This window comes from Melanotaenia boesemani, chromosome 12, assembly GCF_017639745.1.
Source record: "Melanotaenia boesemani isolate fMelBoe1 chromosome 12, fMelBoe1.pri, whole genome shotgun sequence".
NCBI classification, from domain to species: domain Eukaryota; kingdom Metazoa; phylum Chordata; class Actinopteri; order Atheriniformes; family Melanotaeniidae; genus Melanotaenia; species Melanotaenia boesemani.
In genome coordinates, this window is record NC_055693.1 from 32694922 (window position 1) to 32700921 (window position 6000).

The following is a 6000-nucleotide window of genomic DNA, read 5'->3' on the forward strand; positions in this document are numbered from 1 at the left end:
GCAAATAATTTTTGGGAATTTAAAATGTTCATATCTCCACATATTTGTAATGTCTATAGAACAGACATAATCCACTCGTCCACTATCCTGCAGGTTTTAGACCCTTTCCTGTTTTAACATACCTGATTTAAATTTGCTGAAGCAGTTATTCCTGTGTAACATGTAAGACAGTGATCACCGAGAACTGGAGTCTAAGGTAAAATTTTGACTTGCGTTTGGATGAACTCCTGTGTGCATGAAAAGAGGGTTGCAAGGCCAGACATGGAGGTGGGCTGTATGCCCTCACAAACTATCTCACCCTCAGTGCTCACCATCCAGTTATGAATGCACAAGGTGTCTCCTGAAACAATGAATGCAAAAGATAGCATTTACATTTCTTTGCACGATTACTGATTACTGATGGTAATTACTGATGGTAATCATGCAAAGAAAGATCCCTGCTGAAGAAAACGGGGGGTTTCTTTTGAAGGGATCTTTCTTTGTACGATTAACATCAGACATTGAAAACATCATCCAAATATTACATGTTATTCTCAAAACTTATGCTGTACACTGTTTAGGTAGTAAAGTTCAAATTATGTAATGTAAATTATGTCAGACTTACCCAGTACAATGAGCCATGGACTCGGAGGCAGGTCCTGTGTTCTTTGAATGTCTGCTGCTGTGGCACACCTCTGTCAGTTACCAATACCAGAGCATATTACCTAAAACAAGCGACTACAATGGAAACATGTAGCTATTAAAAAGGCACTAACATCAGCAAAGATCAGAAGTCCATCTTGATTCTTTTTTAAATGTGCCAGAAGGAGCTGGATGAGAAAGGGCCCAACTTCTTCTCCTCCAGTGGACAAGATTTTTTTGATGGCTTTATTTGTTGGTTTGCTCTTGAAGAAGGGGATCCCAGGAAGCTGGTTCGCACGGACACGACAAGCTGAGCAGGAAGAACAGCTGGAACAAACTTTATATTTACAAAACATTTCTGTTCGTCAGAGTTTCTGTTTGATGCAGGTTTGATCTGAATTTTGCTTTAAAATCTGAAAGCAGCTAGTTGGCAAACTAGCCTATGGGTTGTTAGGATAACAACAGACTCTATTTTGCATCACCTAATGGGTCCAAAGAAGGCAATGACATTAACAAGTCTTTGAACTTCTTAGCTCAAAGAGATTTTTCTTGTGAAACTACAGCAAAAATCTATCACGGACCTGTTGGAGGAGGTGAAGGCTCTCCGGATCCGGACCGGCATCTGGTGCACCTGGAGAACCGAATGACGGAGCTGGAGCAGTACGTCAGGATCAATGATGTGATTGTTACCGGGCTCTGGATCAAACCCTGGTCATACGCTGGGGCGGTACCAACGAGAATGAGCAGGATGCAAGCTCGGTGGAACAACAGGGGGCTGCCTTCCAGCAGTTCAAAGGGATTGAAATGGACTGTAACAACATAGGGGCATGCCCCCTTCTGTCCTGGAGAAATGACAGCGACCAACAAGCTGTCCTGATGAGATTTGTCAACAGAAAACACATAACCGTGCTGTTAAAACAAGGGAGAAAATTGAAAGGATCAAAAGTATTCACCAATGAGCATCTGTCCAAACGAAACACCGACATCACCAGAAAAGCATGCCTCATGAAAAACAGGGTAAAATTCAACATACATGGACATGCATAAAATAAAATATTCATCAAACTAAATGGAACACCAGAACAAGCCAAAGTCATGGTAATTAGAAGCATCGAGGAACTGGACAAATACGAATGAGTGCTACAATCCGGATTTTAAGGTATGACGGCTCACATACAACACACCACCATGACACAGTCGGAAAAAACTCACTCATGGACACCTGGATACAATAAGGAGGATGTAACTCAGAGGACTGCTGATCATGATAAACTGGAATTTAGAAGATTTCAAACCACTGAGCATAATTTACTGGGCTCGGAGTGTTATATAGACCTGGACAACAATTTCTACTCAAACATTAACAATAACTGCTGCTATTACACAAATGAACAGTTTAATCAGACCATTAAAACAGAAAATAAATGATCAAAAATCCATTTTAATAGCAGGCGCCTGTAAGCAATTTTAATAATATGAGGGAATATTTAAGTCAATTTAACAACACATTCCAAATCATTGCTATATCAGAAACGCTGATAAAGAAATGGATTTTGAAGACATATGAATTTAAATGTGTTAATAGAAGCAACAAGAGTGGAGAAGGAGTGGCTGTATATGTACTTAAAAACTTGAATTATAAAGTAGTAGGAAATATGACAACAGTGACTGATAACTTGTTAAAATGTATAACAATGAAAATATGTGAAGAATGAAGCAAGAATATAGTAATCAGCTGTATATACAGAGCACCTTTGAAGCATTCAAGGACTGGGCAGGGGAAATGTTGTCAAAGACTAATGAAAAAGTTATTTTTGTCTGTGGTGATCTAAATATTAATCTGCTCAACCCAAATAAGCACAAAATGATTGAAGACTTTGTCAATACAATGTACAGCCAAGGCTTATACCCCCAAATCACCAGACCTAGTAGAATTACATCTCATTGGGCAACTTTAATTGATAACATATTCACTAATGATATTTATAATGATACAGTGAGTGGACTATTAATCAACGACATCAGTGACTACCTACCAGTTTTTATGGTTTATAACAGAAACTACCAGAGAAACCAGTCAAAGCAAAAACTACATTACAGATGTGTAAGGACAGAGAAAACTTGAAATGCTTTAAGGAACGATTTACTGGCATTAAAATGGGAAATATATATAATGAAAGTGATATTGATATTGGAAACTTTTTAAAGAACACCCACAGCATAATGTGATAAAAATGGCCCTATTAAACAATATTATAGAAAACACAGAAACAAAGATCTACCATGGCTCACAAAGGGATTACAAAATGCTTGTAAAAAGAAAAATACATTATATCAAGAATTCATAAAACAAAGGACTAAAGAGACTGAAAATAAATCTAAAAAATATGAGAATAAGTTGACCACTATTATGAGGGTATGTAGAAATGATTACCATAGTAGAATATTATATAATAACAAAAACATTATTAAAGGAATATGGGATATATTAAATAGTCCCATTAAAAATTATGCTAAAAAGAAAGCTACCCTTAATATTTTATGTGCAACAACAATAAAAAGGAAAATATGAGTGATGTGGTCATTAGCTTTAATTATTTCTTTGTAAATATTGGACTAAACCTGGCAGAAAAAATTCCTGATCCATTGTATCTAATGTTTGGAATGATAATCTCCCAGTTCAATGTTCCTCACTGCGGTAGAAGAAAAAGAAATAATAGATATTGTAAACAAATATAAATGCAAAACTTCTACTGATTCCAATGACATTGATATAAAAATTATAAAAAAAAATGTTATTGAGGGGATTTCAAACCGTTAACATACATCTGTATCTTATCATTCCAAACCGGAACATTTCCTAACCAAATGAAAACAGCCAAAGTTGTTCCGCTGTACAAAACTGGAGATAAACACCACTTCACACATTACAGACCTATTTTTTTACTTCCACAATTCTCCAAAATCTTAGAAAAATTATTCAGGAACAGATTAGAAAAGTTCATAAACACAAATTACTTTCTGAAAATCAATACGGTTTTAGAGCAAACTGGTCAACATCAATGGCATTAATAGAATCGATTGAGGAGATTACAAATGCTATTGATCACAAATTGTATTCAGTTGGAATATTCATAGATAGATTAAAAAAAGGTTTTGACACAATTAATCATAACATTTTAATCAATAAACTAGAACGCTATGGGATTAGAGGAGTAGTGTTGCACTGGGTGAAAATTTAAGTAATAGAAAACAATATGTGAAGCTGGGGGAATATTTTTCATCATGCTTGGACATCGCTTGTGGCGTCCCCCAGGGGTCCGTTTCAGGTCCGAAACTGTTTATACGCTCTTTTAAACGATATATGCAAAGTTTCCGAAAAATTTTAATTGGTTTTATTTTCAGATGATATAAATATTTTTGTTCAGGGGGGCATTTACACAATCTGCTGAAGTGAAATGTGCAAACTGAAAATGTGGTTTGAGAGTAATAAATTATCATTAAACTTAAATAAACAAAATTTATGTTATTCAGTAAAAGCAACATGAACACACAAGTACAGATACGAGTAGATGGAGTGGACACGAGTACATGAAAACTAATTTCTTAGGGTAAAAATTGATGATAAAATAAACTGGAAGTCGCATATAAAACATGTACAAAGCAAACTTTCAAAAAGTAACTTACTTTAAGCAAAGTAAAACTCAGTCTGGAACACAACTCCCTCCACATTCTTTACTGCTCACTGATTTTACCATATTTAAATTACTGTGCAGAAGTTTGGGGCAATACAAAGCCACACACAATCTACTTCCTGGAAATATTCAAATACTGTTTTTTAACAGAGATGGGGGTTGTAATCTGAGGGGAGAACTTAATTTAACATAATTTTTCACGTACAACATTAAAAAGTTTGTGTTTCGGTTTGTGGAGTGAGGTTGTGGAACAGGTTGGGGGTGGAGCTCAAGCGTGATCCAGTTTAAAAGGCGGTACAAACACATGGTTCTTACACGGTACAGGGAAGAAGAAGGGCTTTAACAGACAATGTTCATACATACACACACATATATATATATATATATATATATATATACCGTATTTTCCGGACTATAAGTCGCTCCGGAGTACAAGTCGCACCAGCCATAAAATGCTTAATAAAGAAGGAAAAAACATATATAAGTCGCACTGGAGTATAAGTCGCATTTTGGGGGAAATTTATTTCCAACACAAGAACAGACATGTCATCTTGAAAGGCAATTTAAAATAAAAATAGAATAGAGGCAACAACAGGCTGAATAATTGTATGGTATGCTTACGTTACATGAAACAACTGAGAACGTGCCTGGCATGTTAACATAACATATTAAGAGTTATTCAGATAACTTTAGCATAAATAACATGCTAAGAAGTTTTGCAAACCATCCGTGTCACTCTCAATAACTAAAATCCGATGAAATCTTCATCCTCGGTGTCACTTTTAAACAACTCCTCTAACTCCGGAGGTAGAAGATGTGGCGCTTCTTCTTCTACGTCGCTTACGTCAGCCTCATCCTCGGTTGCAGTTCCAATTATTCCAGCCTTTCTGAATCCTGACAGAATGGTTTCGGTTGTCACCGAAGCCCATGCTTTGTCGATCCATCCAATGACATCCTGGAAAGTTGCACGGCGCATTCTCCCGGTTGCGGTGAAGCTGTGCTCTCCATTCATCATCCACTGCTCCCACAGGTTACGCAAGACTGCCTTAAAGCTCCTATTCACGGAGATATCAAGAGGCTGGAGTACTTTTGTTAAGCCGCCAGGGATGATGGCAGGTGTGGAGTTGAACATTTTTAATTTATCTTTGAACTGTGGCGTGATGTGGGCTCGCATGCTATCCATCACAAGCAGAGCTTTGCGTGCTCGAAAGAAGCCATCCGGACGTTTATTGTAGCACTTTGTAAGCCATAAGTTCATCATTTCTTGATCCATCCACCCTTTCTCATTCACGGCGACTTCAACTGAGGGGGATTGGATTTTTGGCATAGTTTTTCTTTTGAAAATGACCATTGGTGGCAATTTTGATCCATCTCCACAACATGCCAGTACCACTGTGAAGTGTGATTTCTCATGACCAGTTGTTACTATATTCACACTCTTTTGCCCTTTCTCTGCAACACTTCGGCCTATGGGAATGTCAAACGTGAGAGGGACCTCGTCCATGTTGATAATATGATCCGGTGTCACGTTGTGCTCACTTACATGCTTTCTAATGAACTCACTGAAACTGTCGACCTTGACTTGGAAATCTGCCGGCAGTTTTTGGGACATCGTTGTCCTTGCTCTGATAGAGAGGCGATTGCGTTGCATGAAGCGATAACACCAAGAAGGTCCTCCTGCAAA